The sequence below is a fragment of the Pinus tabuliformis genome, chromosome J (genome assembly GCF_031772625.1).
Source record: "Pinus tabuliformis cultivar Carrire ecotype Pingquan chromosome J, CPIR1, whole genome shotgun sequence".
In the NCBI taxonomy this organism is placed as follows: Eukaryota; Viridiplantae; Streptophyta; class Pinopsida; order Pinales; family Pinaceae; genus Pinus; species Pinus tabuliformis.
The window spans coordinates 1182255793-1182278736 of record NC_142295.1 but is presented as its reverse complement, the minus strand read 5'-3'; positions in this window follow the sequence as shown (position 1 = coordinate 1182278736).

The window sequence follows — 22944 nt, the reverse complement described above, 5'->3', positions numbered from 1 at the left end:
AAAGGATGTAACTTCAAATGGGGAGGAGTTTGGTGAAGAAACGAAGGGAGAGGAGAGTATAACTTATAATCTACCTCATTTTTAAAAGCTTTAAAGAAGGATTCATGTCCTTCTCCTCCATTAACAAGATGAAGGAAAACAAATAAATAATGCAAATAGAAAGAAGTAGAAACAAATCTTAGTGGGCACCAAGCATATATTGGATAATCTAGTGTAAAAGTGAGTGCTTATCTCAACACAATTTTTATTTATGTTTTTCTTTTACATTATTCTATGTAATCAATTTGTAATAATTTCTTCCTGCACTCAGGAAGTAGTAAGATTTAGTGGTGGAAAGTCCAATGTTGGGTTTTCAAGTCAAACTAGATTTTTATTTTGTTCCAATCGATGTTCATTTTTTATCCGAACTTAAACATGAACACAACAAATTATAGATATATCAATAAATACAGAGATGCAACATAAATAACACTTCATTTCATTAATATTAGAATACTGAAATATTCTTACAAACAGAATGGAAATAAACTAGCTTGGGCGATGGTAGCTTATCTCTAAGAAGAGATGTGGTGGTTACATGTCTCTGAACTGTGTTACAATGAGGCTCAAGGGCCTATTTATTATTGAAAAGCAAGATAAAACCCTAACCCCAGGAGATGTAATGGCAAGATTTTGTGGGCCCCATTGGGGTTAGTTGGGCAACCAACTTCCCGAGGTCATATCTTGGTCATATTATCTCTGTTTGGTGCATACAATACCTAGTTGGAAAGGTCTCCCCAAGTACTACAGGATTTGTAGCATGCCCCTACCTATTGCTACAAGATTACAACGGACCTCAAAAAAATGTCGTTTAGGGGGTCAAAATTGCTCCGTAAGTTCATAACCCGAAAAATTGCTAAAAATAGTAAATGCTAAAATTAACAAGGAAACAGATGAAACCAACTGGAGGTCTAGGTGGAATAGGTAGGTGGCCACCAATATCCACCTGGATCGATCCTCCCCCTTTAGGAAGCAATGGTCCTATTGCATGCAGAACCACCATGAGGTGAGAAAATTTCTGGTGAACCTGGTCCCTGGTAAATCACTTGCCCTGGTGAAGGAGTTGGCCTAATTTTACAACTCGATATAGTTGGATCCTCTGTTGGCGAGTGTTCTTGATCAACATGTCCATGAGCTGATCAGTTATGGCATGTTCCATATAGTCCTGGTTAAACTATGTTGGTGTGAGTTGGTCTACAATGTCGGATGTGTCCAACAATGGTGGAAAATATGGTTGAAGGTGGTCTACATTGAACACTGGGTGCAGACCAAGGAACGGTGGGATGTTGAGCTTGAAGGCATTGTCACTGACTGCCTTGGTGATGGTGTATGGCCCATATCAGAGCAGGTGAAGCTTGCGGTGGGGTCCAGCGAAATGCTCCTTCTGCAAATGTAGCCAAACTTTGCCACCCACCTAGAACTTGTGCGACACTCAATGTTGATCATGGTGCTGCTTGTACTTAGCATTGGCTCTTTCCAATATATCATGGAACTGTTGGTGGATGTGTTGAATGCACTCAATGAAGCTCTTAGCCATGTCGGCTTTGGACTGGACGTGAGTCGAAACTACCTGAGTGGCTGCAAATGGTATGGCCACATCAATGGGACATAATTGCTGAAATCCCAACCCTACCTGAAAGGGGTTGTGGCCCGCTAAGCTGTGGAGAGCTCTATTGTAGCTGTGTTGGACATAGGGGAGACTTTCATCCCATGTTCCTATATGCTTTGAGTTGTACATGCGCAGAATGTGTACAATCATCCTATTGAAAACCTTTGTTTGGCCATCAGTTTAGGGATGGAAAGTCGTGGACTTAGTAAGTTTTGTATCCAGCATCGACCAGAGACTTGAACAAAATGCACTTAGGAATATTTTGTCCCGATCTGAGACAATGGAGTGTGGGATCCTCAAGTGTACCCACACCCGCTCAAAGAAGAACTCAATAGTGGCCTATGTTGTGATACTCTTCTTGTAGGCTGCCATGATGGCCATCTTAGAGAATCTGTCGATGACCATGAAAACACAGTCGTTGTCATGCTTAGTAGAAGGAAGGCCCGACATGTAATCCATGGAGATAGATTTCCAAGGTCGACTAGGAGTAGGTAGAGGCATATATAGGCCTTGCTTCTTGATGGTTGGTTTGGCAATGGTGCAGGCGATGCAAGATCTAATGTACTTCCCAAAATCTTGACGAAGTTTCATCCAATAAAAATACTTCTACAATACTACCACTATTTTCTCTACCCCGAAGTGTCCAGCGACCTGACTGTAGTGTGCTTCCCAAATAATCTTGGCACGCTCGCTTGAAGGAATAAAGATGTCCTAGGTGGCATAACAGTGCATCCTAAAGGTGAAAATTTGGAACTTTCTTCCCTTCCAGGAGTGTCAAGTATATGCTGCTGAATTCTGAATTGCTCCGGTAAAGGTGTGGCCACCCTGAAGTCTCGTGCCCACAGGAGTCGAGCACAGTGATTAGTGCCATGACTGGTGGTCAGTTGATGTAGTCTGCAACATTATTGGTGTTTCCCTTCTTGTACTTAATGTTCAAATGGAACTATTGTAGGTAGGTGGACCATTTCTAATGGCAAACTTTTGCAACTTCCCTTGTTTCTATATGAACTGCAGGGGTCGATGGTTTGTGTGGATGTTTGTTTCCTTCCCTAGAATGTAATGCTTCCATTTATGGTATGCTTGCACAATGGAATAAATTTCTTTGTTGTAATAGGGATGCTTTCAACTGTGTCTTAAAGTGTCTCACTGTGGTAAGCCACTAGATGCCCCTGCTGAGTAAGAACTGCACCAATAGCATAGTCGAAGGTGTCTATCTCAATCTGAAATGGTTGATGTAGGTATAGTAAAGTGAGAAATGGTGCAAAGCAGAGGCGATGCTTCAACTCAGAAAATGCCTTCAATTGAGTTTTGGACCAAAAAAACTTTTCTTTTGCACCTCCACTGGTGACTTCACTTAAAGGCCAAGTGATATGAGAGAACCCCAACACAGACCTGCAGTAGAAATTGGCAAGACCTAGAAAGCTACGAAGCTTTGTTAGAGTGGTTAGGGTTGGCCAATCCTGAATGACTTGTATCTTTGTTGGGTTCACATGCACACCCTACTCATTAATAATGTACCCCAGATATTGAACTTGGGTCATGCCAAAATTGCATTTCTCCAAATTGGCACACAATTTGTCTTATCGCAGGGTTTGAAGAACCTGTTGAATATGGTGGAGGTGATCTTCCCAACTCTAGCTGAAGATCAAGATGTCATGTAAATACAACACCATGAATGCATTGGTGAAGGGATGCAACATGTCATCCATCAATCTCATGAAGGTTGCAGGGGCATTCGTCAACCCGAAAGGCATTACCAACCATTCAAAAAGGCCCTCCTTGGATTTGAATGTAGTCTTCCACACATCAGAGGGTTTGATAGGCACCTGGTGATAATCGGAATTCAAGTAAATCTTGTTGAAATATTTGGTCCCCTTGAGCTGGTCCAGAAGGTCATCAATCCATGGGATTGGGTACCTATTCCAGACAATGATCTTATTCAGCGCCCGATAGTCAATACAAAGTCTCCAAGTCCTATCCTTCTTCTATACCAATACAATCGGGCTCCCACAGGGTGATGAGCTTGGCCTGATGTGCCCTTTCTGCAACAACACTTGAATCTGCATCTTGATCTCATCATTCTCTAGAATAAAGCATCGATATATCGATCCATTTGGTAGCGGCACACTCGGGTTCAAATCGATGGAGTGCTTGACTTGACAGTGCAGAGATACCCTTATAGGTGAGGTGAAAATGTCCTTGTACTCCTCCATGACCTTGTCCATCAGTTGTTGTTGTGTGATGGAGCCCTGCCTAGAACCCGTGGCCACAACATTCTTCTTGTCCTGAGGGCATATCATAAGGAAAAAAAATCCCTAGTCTAGGAAATAATTTTACTACATTTCTTTGTAGTGATCAAAGAGATGGAGGTAGGCAGGCTTACCTCCAGTATCTTGTACAACTTATTTCCCAAAGTATTAATCACATAGAGAAGTCTAGACTCATATAACATTATGCTTCCACAAGTATGGTTGTCCTAATAATACATCACAAACTTCAATAGGATAAACATCACATTATACCTCATCCGTGAAGGGCTTGATGCTATAGGGAAGATGACACTGTTTGCTGACACGTAGATCTCATCCTTGGTGAAGCCACTCGATGGTGTACGACTGCGAATGTGCTGTCGTTGGTAGGCCCAACTGCTTCACGACCTCTTTTGAAAGGAGGTTCTTTTGGCTCCCGTTATCGACAATGAACTACAACGGAGAACCCTTCACTCACATTTGTGAGTGGAAGAGGCGTTCCCCCTCCTCTAGATCTTCATGCTCATTCTTCTAGATCTTGGTGCTGGCCATGGTGGCACTAAGCTCTGCATCAATGATCTTCTTCCCTTTTTCATTCCCCTTGTCGGGTTTTGACTCAGAGTTAGAACCTACATCTGATTTGAAAGCCTTTAGCTTTGCCACAAGTTACTACTTGGTTCGACACTCACTTGTATTGTGAGTGGAGCTCTTATGGAACTCACACCATTTTCCTGTGTCCTTCTTTGGCTTTGTGGTGTTGTTATTTTCTTATAGCTTTGACAAGTTGTCTTGGGTCATCTCGCCTTGGCTTTAGCCTTTATTCTATGGTTTTGGGGCACCTTTTCCTTGCTTCGGATTCACAAATCCAAAGTCTTGCTTCTTCTGTTTAAACTTCTGCTCGATCTTAACAGCGTATCAGTATGTCGTGTTGAGTGAGGATATGTCCTAGATGTACTTGTGTAGACAATCGCAGTACTTGAGTACCAAATTCCACTCAGAATCCTTGATACCCAACTTCGTGCAGAGGGTATGGAAAAAATTTATGAACTCTGGCACATCTTGGTCACTTCCCTACTATAGCATGGTCCACGTTATGTATTTATCTTCATAACTCCTGACAGGGTAATATTTTTCCTTGATAACATCTCAGAAAGAATCCCAAGTGGGTGTAGATGAAAACAGTGAGGATCCACTCTCGACATTTTGTTCAGAGTAGGTTTCCCACAAGTCCTCGATGTGTGGGGCAACTTTTAGAAGTGAAAAATTAATATTTTCCCGATTGGAGAAGTCATGAACTAAAAAATATCCTTCCAATAGATTCAACAAATTTATCTATGTTGACTGCATCTATCTAGCCCTCAAATATGGGAATATCAAAGTTTTCTTGTACCTTAAAAGGAGTGACGCCTCCAGAGTGGCTGTTGGATGAGGATGTGTCACCTATGGGTAGTCGTTGAAGGATCTAGGCAAAGTTATCCATCATCGCATTCCTCTGTCGCTTGAGGACTTCCTCAAGCAATATTTTGAAACGATCTTCTACCCCCTTGTCTTTATTTTTTTTCACCATGGGAGGTCGTCGAGGTTTACAAGGTTGGTCTTGCAAAACTTCAACCAGATTGAGCCCTAACTCCTTATACCTTGACCTCGTTGGGGACATGAAAAGAAAAACATAGAATGAGCAGACCGCTTTGATACCACTGATATGAACTTAAACAGGAACACAAAAAATTACATATATAACCATAAATACAGAGATACAACATAAATAACACTGTATTTCATTAATATCAGAATACTGAAATATGCTTACAAACAAAATGGAAATAAACTAGCTTGGGTGATGGTAGCTTACCTCTGAGAAGAGATGTGGCAGCTACATGCCTCTGAGCTGTGTTACAATGAGGCTTAAAAGCATATTTATTATTGAACAACAAGAGAAAACCCTAAACAACCAAAACACTAACCCTAGGAGATGTAACGCCAAGAGTTTGTGGGTCCCGTTGGGGTTAGTTGGGTAGCCAAATTCCCGGGGTCGTAACTTGGTCATATTATATCTGTTTGGCACGTACAATACCTTATTGGAAAGGTCTCCTCGAGTACTACATGATTTGCAGCAGACCTAATTTCTTTTCCATTTAGGGGGTCAAAACTGCTTCAGAAGTTTAGGACCCAAAAAACTGCTAAAAATAGTAAATGCTAAAATAAACAAGGAAATAGATGAAACTAACCGAAGGTCTAGGTGGAATAGGCGAGTGGCCACCAATATCCACCTAGATCAAGTTTGTTGGAAAATTGATATCTCCAAAGGATGTATATTGTTGCTAGCTTCAACATAGCTCTTTTTATTAATACAAATTTATGTTTCAATTAAAAAAAATGATACACGGTCCATGGCTAGTAGAGTTAATGGAAGAAAGGCCCATAATTAGATTGTCTTCTTTCATCTTATTCACAAAATGGGATTCTTAAGATTTGAAAATGGTTGAAATTGATTGTTTTCCAAACACCCACTAAGCTTGTAAGTCACTCTATTCAGTTACTATGGACTTTCCCCATTGATTAGCAACCGTTGGCCTCAAGTTGAACTCAATTCACACATGAATTAGGCAAAAATGATTCTTTTATGCACTAGAATTTAGGATTTCCAACATGTAATAAGGATTTAAAGTTGATTACAAACTAAGCATAAATGTTCTATTATTCTTATGGATCAATGCATGCAATTTTTGGCAGAAACCAAACACAAATTGAGTGAGATTTGGCCTCCAATGGCCCTCAAAATCTATCAATCTTATGCATAATTTCTCCTCAAAGTGCTTATAATTCCAAAATATGAATGTTAATAAAATTCACTGGTTATACGTAGTTTTACCATGTTATATGGAAAATGGGTTTTGTTTTGTTTGTGGAAATTAGGTCCTAAATAGGTTCAATTTTGTTTCTTAGATGCTCATGTTCCATCATTGATTACTCTTTCACTACCCTTATTGAATTTTACACTAATAATCGCTTTTGCTTCACTACTCCTCACTAACATAAGTGAGAATGTCTCTCCATTGGTGACATCCAAGTTCTTTCATGCTTAATTTTTCCTTAACATGCCTAAGATATGCTCTAACAAGCCAATGTGCCTTTCTTCCATAATAAATCAAAATTTATATAATGCTAAGGTTATATAAAAATCAAATTTGCATAAAAAAAATATTTTAGGTTTATAACATTAGTGGCCCTTTGGTAGTTTATTTATGGCTCCACCCAACTAGTAGGATGGAGAGCTACCTCTTTTTTATTACCACCTGATGTAGGATCATCCTTGGCTAAAAGTAATCCAGATTGATTGATTTCAATTAATAACTTAGGAGATGAAATAAGTGTGTTGCAACACCATATATTGTTGTGTTGTTGCAACATTTTCTTGCTTTATGTTGTTATAATATCATTAATGTAACACCCCTACTGCAATGCCACCTTACTGCACCTTGCTACAACATCATTGTTGTAACATTATTGTTGTTGTAACATCAAATTACTACATGTTATTGTAAGACCTATGCTATAACACATTTTTGTAACACCTTTGCTTTAAAATGTTGCTATAACACCTCTATTGCAGTTATGTTGTTGCAAACCCAATGCTATTTTGGTGTTGCAACTCTACTGAATGACTGTGGAGCATGAATTTTGGCGATTCCATGTGTCGCAAGGGACTTGTGCTGAACTAATGGACTACTCGTCTGTAAAAGTAATGATCTACTGACTAAGAAGCAATGACTAGTTTTGGAACTAGACAAAGAAGCGATGATTTTATAGGGAGTTAAATCATCGGGCCATTAAGTGTCCAAGAATGATGAAGGGCCCAAGAAACGATTGAGGAAACTGAATTTCTATTTTGGTTCAACCTTTCAACTATCATTTAAGAGGTAGTTGGGCAGGGGAGAGACAAGGGAGAGATATAAGAGACAGAAAGGTGGTGAATAAAAGACCAATCTATGAACAAGACGAGAAGAAGAGCTTGAGAGACTAGAACAAAAGGAGCTCGTGAAGTTGGAATAACTGGAACAAAGGAGAGAGAACAATTTGTTTGAGTTTGGTGTGAATAGGCAAGGCATATGTTGAGGGATAACATAGGATAAAATTGTACTCTAATATGTAAGAGCAATTTTGCTATATATGTGAATAAGAATGAAAATTTGTTATCTTATCTTACTTCCTGCGACTTTCTTAATTTCCTCATCAAGTGTGTTAAATTTAGATTCTGTTGTGCTAACATATAATTCATTGTGCACTCCGTGGGTAGAGAGTGAGGTTCTTGAAATGGTTCTCTATAGATCTATCATACCCCACTATGTTACCACCACCCTAGTGACATTTTAGTGGAATTAGAAATCCAACCCCACTAGTGGTGGATATATGAAGAGAAAGGGGTAGTAAGAATTCTTTCCAATATAAAGGGATATATTTAAAGAGTTTTATGAAATTTTTTCTTAAATGTTTATAATTTTAATTATTTAAAAAAACTAATATATATATATTTCTCTACTTATTATACCTGCTGCAAGGTAGGATATGTTGTGTTTAGTTTTACATTGACCATCTATTAGTTTCGTTTTGATCAAAAATATTTGAAACTTATCTAAAGTTAAACATTTTCAACTGAATTTTATTATTTTTAAACAATATTTAAATTGATTTATCTGAAACACTATTGTTTTACCTCTTATTTTGTAATGATGGCAAATATACTCCCATCATTAATTTGTATGGTACAAACTTTTTTATTTTTCCAAAAAAAATACTCTACAACTTAATTTATAACCTCCACTAATTTATCTTCACAGTAAAATTTTATTAAAAATTATATTCGTAAATGGAAGAGCAATCTATGTACAATAGAGTTGAACATATTACATGCGTTGTCACAGTGGTTTATCTTACTATACAATGCACCCTAAGAAAATATAGTATATAAAGCCTTAAGTCATATCTTATATAAAGTCATCCATTTATTAGTCACCTTAGCTCCATCGTATATCAAGTCAATCTCTTGCCTCCATTAGCTCATTACTTAGTCACTTTGAGAAAAGAAGTATATAATCCTATTCCTTTTAGAGTTCACTTGTCATGCCCAACGCAGATAGAGGAATAGCATTTTGAGCTTTATTGCCACCAAATATCAAGAGAGAAGTTTACCTAGTATTTTAGAACTTTATAATTGTATTTAATAACCTATTTAAGAAGCACCAATCGTATTGAATAACCACCTGATTATTAGCTCTAGGAAAGGAATGAAGTTCTCATAGCAACAACCCGTCGTCAAAGGAGCCCCCAGTATCGTGACCTTAGGAGCTTGGCCTGAAAACTCTCTTTTTATTAAGACTTGTCAAACCGACATACAAGAGAAACCATATTTTCACTATTAGAACTGATTACATGAGTCGTGACAGTCGAACAGATTACATGCATCTTTCAAAAGTCCAGTCACGAAAGCTTTATATACATGAAACATCATTTTTATCACATTTTATTGTATCTCATTAATTTTGGTAGAAGAAGATTTTTACTCCGATACTCAACCGACCAGGATATTTTATATTTATTATAAATGAGTGTTTATATTTTTGCTTTCTCAAAATGTAATGGTCAAACCTATTGAGGATGGTCATCCCTCATTAATCATCTTTAATATGAATAATCATAATTTGTTGTTATCTCTAAATTTGGGTTATATTAACATTATTATTTAAACAAAATTATTTCTAAGAAAATGAGTTGAATTTATATATGCTTTTATTTTATGCTTTTATTTTCATATAATTTAGTGGTTAATTATTAGTGAGAATGGTCATTTAATGGACATGGCCGTGTGTATAAACATATATTTTTTGAAGAGTGTTGTTGTTGATTTATTACTATTATTATTAGAGTAAATCAATTTCACACTTATCAAATGTTTTTAAATTCAGGTTATTCATTTATTTACAAAATAAATACTTTGTTATTTTAATGACATTAAAATCTCTCAATAAAAGTTAATCAAAATCTTAATTCATAATTGACAATAAGAAAAGCATTGTCAAAAGTAAACGAGCGCTGACATGGAAATGAAAGTCGAAATGAATTTACGCACTGCAATCACTAGTTATGGTTTGGTGAATCATGTCCTCCATACATACGTGGAATGTGTAGTGAATGGCTTGATGGAAACAAAAAAGTGTAATGAATGGCTTCATAGAAACAACATATATTTTAATTCAAGATCTCCAACTACAATGTAGTGAATGGCTTCATGGAAACAAAAAAGTGTAATGAATAGCTGCACAACATATATTTTAATTCAAGATCTCCAACTACAGTGTAGTGAATGGCTTGATGGAAACAAAAAAGTGTAATGAATGGCTTCACAAAAACATCATATATTTTAATTCAAGATCTCCAACTGCACTGATTCCATGGCTCCATTAAATATACTAATACACATGCATCTTTCTTGCACTCCATTCCCACGTGATACATTTGGTCTTTTGTTTCTTTGCAAATTTCCACAATCTTTTCCTGGGTGTCATTATTAGCAACATAATTTTCCAACTGAACCAACCCAAATAAAACTGGAATTTCAAAGCAAAACTGAAATTTCAAAATCACTCTAACTATGACGTACAAATAATAAATCAACCTCAATATGAGTATGGTAATTTTCTAACAAGAGGATCTCAATCTCAAATAAGTGTTCCAATTCCAAATTCACATTCACCGTGAAGCAAAAAATTGATGAAAATTGATTTTTTAAATATTTTTACATTTTAAAATTTACATTTTACATTTTCGTACATTTTACCAAAATTTTATAAAATATTATTTATTTTTACTATTACTTTTATGTAAATTCACTAAAATATAAAATACAATGCTCTCTACACTATGGAATTATAAGGTTTACTACCCATTATAAAATAATAAAAACTGCATTGTATTTAAAATACATCTTAATGTGTTATTTTTGTTTGACGATAATAATATTAAAAAATACAAATAACATTCATAAAATTGTAGGGATGGGGACATGATATGTCAAATGCATCATGAATATATTAGCAACACAATTTAATCTCAACCATCCATTAACATACCAACACATTCAGTAAACAACTACCATTTAAAAATATATCTTGGACACCACTATACTTATATATACAAAAAATGGTTTTAATTAAAAATTATAAATGACTTTACTAGTTATAATTGAATATTCACACCGACTTTATTATTTATGATTGAATATTTACATCAACAAATAAAATAAGTAAGGATGACACAAATTGGGGGAAAATAATTTCTCTAAATTTGACAAATACACCATGTGAGAATAAAAGGGATACACTCGATATAATATGGAGTCAATATAATAAGATTAATGAAGAAGCTTCTAGGATAGTTAAATAATCAAACTTCATGTTACTTTGTTTAATATTTACTATATTTCTAGTATTAAGTTTTATATTGCAGTATTAAAGTATCTAATTTAATATTATTTTATTTAAAATTTTCTATATTTATAGTATTTTGTTTTATATAGTATTAAACATAGGTATGTAAGGAATTTTTATTTTTTTTTTCCTTCTAATTTTTTTTTTTGGAATTTTTATTTTGCCAATTTCTCATAGCATTTTACTTTAATTTGTTATATTTAAACTAAGTGAGAAGTATTCCCTACCATATAGCTTGTTAAAGAGTGTGTCTTACAACTTTGTATAAATGATAGTAGCAAATAATGATCACAAACTAAATTGAGAAGTAACCTTCCATATTTAATTCAATTAAAAAAAATTAAAAAATACTAAGCCAAATATTTTAAAAAGGAGTTGCCTTTAAAGAGACTTTTTGGAAGCTTTTTTGGTGGGTTTTCCGATCAAAATCCGGCAACAATTTATTGAAATTGCAAATTTGATAGCACAATCAAAGCGTCCCAAGGGTTTTTCAGCGTACTAAATCAAAATATGCAGTTAAAAAACCATTTTAAATAATGCAAATCAAGATTTAACCTCAATTTTTCCCGCCGGATTCTCTCACGAGAATCTCCAAAAAATCACACTAAAAACAACTCTTTTTAAAAACCCTAACATAAACCCTTAATATCGTAGATTTTATAATGGCCTTTACAAAATTCCATGTCCATCTCAGAAATCAAAAGCAACTCCAACAACGAATGAAGTGACTTAGATCAAAGACACCATTCACACACCTGACAATTGATATTATCATCCTCACCCAACAGCCCAACACTGCTATCCCTATGAACCATATGTAGGGTTACCGTGTGAGGTAAATTGTTCAAGATGTAAAACCTTGAAAGGGTTTTTTAATTTAAGTGGGTATTTTGGTTTATTGTTTTGGCAATGCTTAATGATGGTATCTACGTGCTCCTGCATGAAACTGCAACTGCAAACATGGATTTCGCGACATAGGATTTGCAATCTTTTTCGTTACCATAACATTGCGACTGATAATCGTCTTCATCAACAACTCGAACACAAACCAATCGGTGAGCTACAGGGATCCAAGGTGTCTCATACAGTTCACAAGGATCTGCGGTTATTGAATTCCATGATTACAAGGAACGGTAAGAATGGAAAAGTAGAGGATGCTCGTCAAGTGTTTGACAAAATGCCAATTCGAGACATAGTTTCATGGAATGCAATGATTGCAGCATATATTCAGAACGGTAGGATGGAGAATGCATGCAATCTGTTTGACGCAATGCCTGAGCGAGACGTTGTATCTTGGACTACCATGATTAATGGATATGGAAACAATGATAGAATAGACGATGCCTGCAAATTGTTTGAAAGAATGCCTGAAAGAAATGTGGTTGCGTGGAATTCGATGATTTCGAAATGTGTTCAATATGGAAGGCTGGACGAAGCACGCGAACTGTTCAACAGAATGCCAGAGCGGAATGTTGTATCATGGACTGCCATGATTCAAGGATATGCACAGAATGGAAGAATGGAGCATGCAGAGGAACTGTTTTATGTAATGCCCGAGAGAGATGTTGTCTCCTGGACTACCATGATCGCGGGCTATGCACAAAATGGGAGAATAGAGGATGCATGGCAATTGTTTAACGAAATGCCTGAAAGAAATGTTGTTACATGGACTGCGATGATTGAAGGCTATTGGCAGAATGGAAGGCTGGATGATGCTGTCTTTTTGTTTCATAAAATGCCGAAGCGCAATTTGTTTTCGTGGAATGTGATGATTGCAGGCTATGCCCAGAATGGAAGATTGGGAGATGCAAAACAGCTGTTTGATGAGATGCCGGAGAGAAATTATGTGTCGTGGAATACGATGATTGCAGGATATGCACAGATTGGAAGAATTGAGGATGCCCGCCAAATGTTTGATAACATGATTAGTCGCAATGTCGTATCGTGGACTACGATGATTGCAGGATATACTCAAAGTGGTCAGATGGAGGAAGCTAGGCATCTGTTTGACAAAATGCCTGTGCGGGATGTGGTTTCATGGAATGCTATTATTGCAGGTTATGCACAAAATTGCGAATACGAGGAATGTTTAAAACTTTTTTGGAAAATGCAGTCAGTAGGCATAAACCCAAACCAGTCCTCGTTTGCTACTATTCTGAGTGTGTTCGCCATTCTGGCTTGCATTGAACTAGGGAGGCAAGTTCATGATCATATCATCAAAAATGGGTTTGGGCTTGATTCAGGTGTGAAATTGGCAAATGCACTCATAACTATGTATGCAGGGTGTGGAAGCATTGATGATGCAAATCGTGTGTTCTACAAAATGCACAAGCGAGATGTGGTTTCATGGACTGCAATGATTGGAGGATATGCCCGGCATGGTGAGGGTAAGCGGGCGCTACAGCTCTTTGAGCAAATGCAACTGGCAGGCATAAAGCCGGATCATGTTACCTTGACCGGTGTTTTGTTTGCATGCAGTCATTCAGGTTTAGTAGATGAAGGGCAACACGTATTTGGTTCTATTTGTCAAGATAATTTCATCAAACCAAGAGTGGAGCATTATGTTTGCATGGTTGACCTTCTTGGTCGAGCTGGACAGCTGAAAGAGGCAGAGGAGTTTATCAATAACATGCCATTTCAGCCCAATGCTCTTGTGTGGAGGACTCTGCTTGGAGCCTGTGGAATGCATTCGAATGTAGGCTTAGGTCAACGTGTAGCAGAGCATGTTTTTGAGTTGAATCCACGAAATGCTGGAGCATATGTGTTACTTTCAAACATTTATGCTGCAGCGGGCAGGTGGGACGATGTGATAAAGATAAGAATGATTATGAAGGATAGAGGGATAGAAAAACAACCAGGCTGTAGTTGGATTGAAGTAAAAAACAAGTTATGTGGGTTTTCTGTAGGAGATAGATAGCACCCTGAAGTAGAAAATATCTATTCAGTTGCATTACCTGGTGAGATGGAAGTAGCACTGTATATGCCCAGAACAAACTTTGCGCTTCCTGATGTGTAGCAAAAACACAGAATATTAATTCTCTTTTGACAACCTCGAGAAGCTAGCTAATGCTTTTGGCTTTATTGCTACCTTTCCTAACACACCATGCAGATTGCCATGAACCTTTGGGTACATAAATAATGCCAATGAACTGAGGTTCAAAGTTGTCCAGCAAGAAATTGCTTCGAGAGACTGCAGTTTTCAACGTTTTCCATGATTACACGGTGGAAAATGTTCTTGTGGGTATTTTTGATAACACTAAAGTAAAATTAAAGCACTTCCATCATCGATTTCGCCGAAGGGTTGTATTTGTGCCTCTTACCGTGTAGTTAGTTACAGATATTCTAGAGGCATTGTGTATAAGGTGAACTGGTGCATAACATGATACTCTATGCCACAATAACATGATCATGACAATATCGATACACAGTATGACCATCAAGTACCATAGAAATGGAAAGATTCTGCAAGCTGTCTTCCTTTGACGCAAGGGCAATTGGCTATTACATAGTAGGATGCTCCTTGCAAAGTGTTATCCTCTGCTATTGTCTGTGACGAGAAACAGAAAAGAGGAAGTGGGGATAGAGGGTTTCAGGGGATAACAAACTTTAAACATCCTCCCTCCCTCTTGAGTGTATATTCTACATATAAAAACCCATTAGTAATGCATGTGGAGTCAAGATGGGAAACAGGACCAGGAATGGGAATGGGAATGGAATGAGAAATGGGTTTCCTGGTCATACTTTTGGTCACACAGCTGATATTTCCTTTTTCGTCCGGATATATTTTTAGGATTTCAACGGACTATTCACTTGAAGAAATGTGCAATTTCTGGTGATATGATATAAAATATTCATTTGTAGGACTACAGAACTGGGCGAATATTGATTTGCTAGCCCTCTTCATTTAATGACTGAGTTTCCTCCCCAATGCATCGTATCTCTATCATAAAGGATAAAAGCAAGATATGTATGTTTTTTTTTATGCAAAAAAAGGTTGATGGAAAATGGTCATGGTGAAGATTCTATTGAAAGTAGCAAGGATTTAATAATCCTTTTTTCTTCATGGCCACCTTTTCCATACAATTGAAATTAAATTACACGTAGTCTATATGTGCAACCACATTCTAATTTTTGTCTCCCTGGGCCTCTAATGCAATGCTTCACGATTGTCAATGTCATTTCTGGAGATAATTTGTGTAGATCAAGTTATTATCTGTGAAGCGTTTTTCTCCCTGTGCATCTATCACAATGCTTCAAGATTGTCAATCTCATGTTTTGAGATTATTTCGTAGATTAAGTCATTATTTGTGATGCTATTGGTGGAATTTATATTCGTTATCAAATACACTCTTATATATATTGCACATATTAAATAAGGAGGTATTGTTCTCAGAATCTCAAGAAACTCCTATGTGGGGATAATTCTATTTAATCATCTCATTTTCATGTATTTTTTATTGTATAATGAACCCATTATATAGTTTTAGGTGACTAGAACAACTATGTCATAATTAAATATCTAGTTCAACCATCTCTATAATTATCTCTTTAAATATCTTAATTAACTTATTGACATTCTCACCGGCAACTTTTCTCCTTGTTCTCATCTTTGCTTCACACATATATTAATGCATAGTTTTTCTCATGAACATATTGCAACATATTCATAAATATCACAAGTAGGAGTTACTTGTTCATACTCTCCCTTAATAAATACTTATGATTTCAATATTCAATCAGCCTATTTTCAGTTGGTCTTTTCAACTGATTCAATTTTCATTTTTTCTTAACAATCTTGGCCTTTTGCACTCTTCTTCATTTTTCATCTTAAATCTTCTCTAGCGTTCATTTGTACTTGCAAAATATAACTATCATGTTTGTTGAAGTCTATATAAAAAAGTTACCATCCAACAAAACACATGGGTTGCTAGTTGTTATATATGTTGGCTTTATAGGAAAAAATTTTCTTATACATGCCTCAGCAACAACAATTATTGAATCACAAAACTTTACATTTGTACTTGTCACTCCCCATCAATCTTCATCAATCATCATCTTGTGTTTCTTTGGCTTACGTGTAGCCATATCCTGGGTTTTGCTAGGTTATCCTCAACCATTAAATCCTTCAAGTTCTGTGGATTATCCTCAACCATTACAATTCTCAAGTGGTTTTGGCTTATCATGAACCATTTACCTTCCCTTTGTTGAAGAATCTAGGGCAGTTAGCATTAGTAAGATTCTTCTAGACTTGATAACAATTTGTGAAGTGCTTTTACAATTTATCTTAGCTTGATCTTCTTCTTATTATTAGTTTGTGTGTTTACTTCATCAAATTGCTACCAAAAACAAAGAGACAAGAACTCAAGAGGTTGGCATTCTGTCAGGGCCAAAACCTCTCCCTCTTGGAGAGGAAAACCTGCACGTAATTCTTCTTATAGAGATTCCAATTGACGAACACCAAGACCATGACCCTTGACCTACTAGGCCACTATAAGACCAAGACACCAATCCTCTTCTTTGTCATTGTTGAGATCATCATCATTGTTGTACCATTGAGGCCATCACTACTGCATCATTGAGATCTCCATCACTTCTGCAACATTGAGATTATCACTGATGTACCACCGAGATCCTTACTGTTGTATACTCATCGAGATCTTCATTTCAACAAAGAGATCTGAAATATATATATATATATATATATATATATATAGGAGAGTTGCACTTAGTTTTACCGAGATACTGATCTTTTCCATTGAGGTCATGAATGTAGTTATACTAAGATCATACTTGCATCTATTATCACTGCTTCTGGACTATATACTGAGACAGAGTATGTCTTCATGCGATCATTGCCTTATCACAATAATGTCGAGATTGTAAGGCTTCTCCAAAGGTAATTGTATAGATAGGCCTAGATAGTGAACATCGAGGAGATGAGGGCTGCAATTTTCTCGCTGTAATTATTGCAGAGATATCTGTGATGCACCCTACAGTAGCCATCGAAGTTCTTGAGCTTGAGGATAGGCCTTCGAGAATGTCATCCAAAATTCTACCTGGTATGTACTTCCTGCACCTATACAAAATTCAGAGAGAATCCAAGTTCTGTTCTGTATGTGGTAACCCTAGCCACATATAAATAGTGGTTAGTCTCCCATATTTAGCTGACGTGTCAGTGTGAAGTGTTGTGTCTATTATTTGAGCCAACTTGTCATTAATATATATTTTGAAGCCGACTTGATTGTCTTTCACATAATTTTGCCGACAGTCTCCTTCTTTGGAGGATGGTGTTTGTCTTGGAGGGCTACTTGACACTAGGTTAACCCATGTACATTACATAAATGCTGAAGAAGAGCTTTCTAATATGATTTTGACTCTTTGACTTTCCTATACCTATGGAATGAGCAAGAAACTCATTCATATAATTTATAAAAATAATATTTCTTTTTCTTTTTTTTTAGTAGGTAAGCACCCACAGGGGATTTGAACCAGTGACCTATCGCAAGGAGTGCCTTAACAGTGCACCCATTCACCGTCAATCCAAAGCCCCGTGAGCTAATAATATTTCTTTTTCTTGACAAGTACAAAGATCAAAATTACATTGACGAATACCGAACCTAGTTACACTTTTCTTCAACACTCCCTCTTAACTAGGGAGGTATTTACAATGGTACTTGGTTATTCTCAATCTGAAGAATTTCTCATAAGAAGAATCAGATTGGTAATCCCATCTGTATAGCATCATATCAACCAACATTGTCATAGTGCAAGGCCTTGACTAACAACTCCATCTCTCTACGAGACCATGAGCTACAATGTTGGCGAGACCAATGATTTATAGACACCTTCATCATTGTCTCTCAAGGTACATACCCACCCGGGTGTTCACTAAGTATGACCTTCTAGGACTATTCTTATCTTGGGTTCCCAGCCCTCAAAGAATATTGGTCCTCTTGCCTACTCTTATCTTGGATGCCCTACACATCCTCAAAGAGTATCGGATGACAGATGATTACCCAACCCTCCATTCTTTCTTCCCAGGTGAAGACAAAAATGTTATCTATCATGTGTCTACATTTCCATTCATGGCCTTCACCTAGACTTATGTCTGTTAGTCCTGGTCTAGTGCATGATACATGAAATAGAAAAACACAACTGTCACTCCTTTGTAATCAGGGGTGATCTAATTCAAGCTCCCTCTTGATTAGGGACCTGTTAGAGCTCCTTCTTAACAAGGGACTCTTCTTTTCATCAACAACTTCTTCTTCGTGGGTCCTTCAGCTGCTTGATCAACTTCTTTCCTTGATGTCATAGAGTTCAGTTGAGCTTCTTCCTTGTAGGGCATCAACCATCGATCACTTTCCTTCTCGGTTCGTCATGTCATTCCTTTCTTCATGGAAAGTGGCCTTCTTGATACATATCTGGAACCTTCGTCATGTAGCTACTTCTTTCCCATCATGCTTCTTTCAAGAATTTCCATCCACCACATGAATGCCAGTTGTACTTGTACTTACAATTCTTGTTCTAGTAGCCCTGCATGCACTCATCCAAATATTATTCAAGAAATCAAAACATAACATTAAATTAAATCGTACCTTACTAGATGGCTCTTCATCATGACATCTTCCTGTAGGTATCAACATCCTTCATTCATGTTGACACATCTCCCAAAGATATCCATTGTCAAGGGTCTTCATCTTTTCCATCAGAGTCTTCATATCTTTTCGGGAGATTTCCTAGTCAAGTCTTCTTGGTCTTTGGATGTTGATTGCCTTCATTAGGGTTGCATATCTCATGATCTCTTCCTTCCTCACACATTTCCTTCCTAGGTGCTTTCAATCAAAGTTTCTTAATTGTAGTCAACCACCTCATACATCATATGATGACATATTATGTTGATTTCATTTAGTGTTCTTATGTCTTTTTGCATACTTTCAGAGGAGGAGATCCTTTTTTGTCTTGATCATGCTTCTCAAGATAGAAGTAATGATCCATGTTACTTGCAACCATATGATATGTCGTTATAATATTAAACACAAGCATACATACCTTATTTTACCTTCAGGTCATCGAGGCTTCTTCTAACAACTTCCTTGATTGAAGAGATCTTCAATCCCTTGATCTGCTTCATGTCATCACATCATTATCTCATGGATTCCATAAGTTGGAATTCTTGTTGAAACACTTTCTTCCTCTCTATATTAGTGAACCTTTTGATGAGGATTCCATCGAAGAACTTTGAGGATCTTGTATATCCCCAACTGGCAGATGTTTTCTTTTTGACTTGATGTATGATGAGTCTTGTCCCAGATGACTCCTTCCTTTTCCTCAATGTCCACTGAGGTTCCCAAGAGTTATATTCTTCATGTTTGTCTGCCATGGGTTTTGTCCTTCATGATTCCCATGGTGATGTCATGAGATCTTGTTTCTAATGCTTCCGTGATGCCATGATACATCTTATTATGTTGGTCATATCTACAAACTTTAGGAGCTTATGATAGGACCCTTTTGTGAGGGATAACATCTTACTCATAGGAGAGATTTGTTACTCCTTCTTTCCTTGGTCCCTTTCTTCAGTGTCCTCCATCTTTCCAGTGATATGAGCTTTTTTCTATAAACTTTCCATAGCATTAAATCTTAGTCATGCTTATTTGGTTTGCTTGAGGACCAAACTTGTTTTTCCTTTCTGCACATGTTTGAGTTCTTTTAACTTCAATATTTTTTCCATCAACTTTCCTTTCTCTACCTAGCATAGAGACCACAAATTGTTGAATGAGGTAACCTTGTTGTTCATGGACAATTGTTACCTTGCTTATCAGTTAGAACGATGATGATTATCTTCCTTCCTAGATCTTGTAGATGGGATCTTATGAAGATATCCTTCATCCTTTGATACCTTTACTTTCATGAAGATTAGATTTCATGTGACCTTCTTTATTGCACCCTCAGAGAATGATTTTATCATCTACATCACTTTGATGTCTCCAATATTTCTATGTGAGGGGATCTTTCATAAGCATCCCTTTCCATAAATTTAGAGGAGACCTATTTTTATGCCTAATGACTTCAGCTTCTTAGAGGACTATGACTATCCTCCGTCTTCATGCAAGGAATCTTGATGACCCATCCAACCTACAAATGTCCTTGCAATCATGAAATCATTTAACCAAACTTAATTATAGAATGAAAAGATAATTACTTGTCATGTGAAGATGAAATCTTCACCTTGATCATGTAGGAAGTGGTTGAAGGAGATGCATTGATGCTTCCTCCGTGTTGTCACTCACTGCATTGTGGGTTTCAATTGGCCAAGGTTGCCCAAGAGTAGTGAAGTTTGGAGCCTCTGTCCCAAGCCATAGAAGCTATCAGAGCCAAATCAAACCCTCTCCATTACGTAGTGCTCGAAAAGAGATTTCCAATAGTATATGGAAGTCCAAAAATGGACTCCTGGAGCAGAAGTTAAGGCATTTTGAAGTCTACCTTGGAAAAACCAAGCAAACCCAGAAAATGACTAAGTGTGGAGGCAAATTGCAGCCGAAGGTTAGGAGGGCCGATCACAATCGCATATCGACGTTGACGGGTCCATGCGGATTAGGAGCATTGATGCTGGAAGGAACAATGATCCGCTGATCACTGATATCGCATATTGGTGGGTCCGGGCACAACTTTTATTGCATAATCAGTGTATCGCAGTCCCAACAATCCATCTGTTATGACATACTCCAAAACATGCGGGGGGGGGGGGGGGGGGGGGGGGGGTTCGATACTGCGATTTATGTTGCATCTCCGGGGAGGGGCTGGAAAGTGTTAACAAATAAAATCGTGGGAAAACGAGGGCCACCACTCGTTTTGTCTCTCCTCCACGTGGCGCAATCCTGCATCACAACAGTCCCGCAGTTCGGCATATCAGTGGGTTCTAAGACCTGTAAAGACCTCGCGAATTTGCGATTTTTGTGTAACATCGCCAGGGCGCCGAGAAAACAGTTTACAAAGGAAATGCCTGCAAAACAGGGCTGGCCAGGCCCTTTTAATCTCTCCTCCAAGGGACCACGTGGCGGTCTCTGATTGACCCTCTGAGATGACAGGGTAGCTGATGTCAGTAGTGACATGGTAGTACGGTTGATGACATGGCAGAGGACACATGTCACTTAGTTTTAGTGTTTTCAAGGGTGACATGGGGCCATTTCCGCGTGCCATATGTTACCACTCACAAGGTGACACATGGTAGTGATGACGTCACCCCTCAGACCGATGATCGCAGTGGTTAAAGGAAAAAATCTTAAGACATTGGCACAATGCGATTGCGATACGTGGGACTTCCCTTTTGGATGCGATAAAGTATTAGGGTAAGGTCTATAAGGACCTCGTGTCCGCACTGTCGGCCCACTCCAAAGAAAAGGGTAAGGGGCCTTCTCCTCTAGCATGTGATTGCGATATGCAAGCACTCCCCCTGGATGTGATAAATGATTAAGGAAGGGTCTATAGAGACCTTGCGTCTGGACTATAGGCCCGCACCAAGGGAAAAGCGTAGAGCAGGGTAAAATAGTGTTGAAGCGCCAATATGCGGGAGAATTCGATAACAAAGGAAAAGGCCTCTAGACACGGGTTTGAGGGCCTTAGCGCCTAAGGGCTCAGCCCCTAGTCCCAGCTCCCAGTCATATGAGGAAAGGCACACGAAGGGCTACGATAAGGGGGGCTAAAGGGGAAATCCAAAAAATGAATGTTTTCACCTGTTTCAGAGGAAAAAGCCCGCGCTCACGTGATTGTGTTGTTTCCATGGAATGCAGCTCACCCACCATGTCAAGGCACTGGTTGTGTAGTACAGAGGTTTAATGGGTAGATGGGCCGACAACTAGGAGACTTTAAGGGAGCATGGTGCAACGATGGAGCAATACACGAGATTCAGGAGGATTAATGGTTCAGTATGGGGCCTCGTCCCTCTGCACAACAAAGGACTGCAAAGGCAAGTGCTTTTAGTTGACCCAACCCCCACTTCACAGAACAAGGCATCTCAGTAGTAAAGGAAGAAGCGACAGGGGAAATTGAGAAACACACAAGGCCATACCATGAACAAATTATAGCCTGAGGCCGATGCGATCATAGGATGGGCACAAAGACTTTCATTTACTGTTATGTTTGGTTATTTACTTAATTTTGTCCTGTAACATGCCTTCCTTCCAATGAGGCATTCATTTCTGTAATATCTTTTTGGGCCATAGAGCCATTTAGGACTGATACAGCTATTCGACTTGATAACTAAGTCTAGGGATAGATATTTTTGTTGTAATGTAGCTTCTTGCTCCCTTCTGATAAATAGGGGAAAGAAAGACTTAGGTCAGGTTCAGAAATTCTAGAAATTCTAGAGAAAACATTGAATGTTATATTTTCATACTGTATCTCCTTTGTAATATGGATCTTTTCAAAATATCAAGGAAACAATGGTGATTCCCTCTTCAAAGGATTATAGTATGTGTTCCGCTTTGTTTAACTCATTTTTATGTCCATGCTTCTTCCCTGAATTCATATTTATTTTTGCTAGATGTGTTTCAAGCTCCTTCACAAA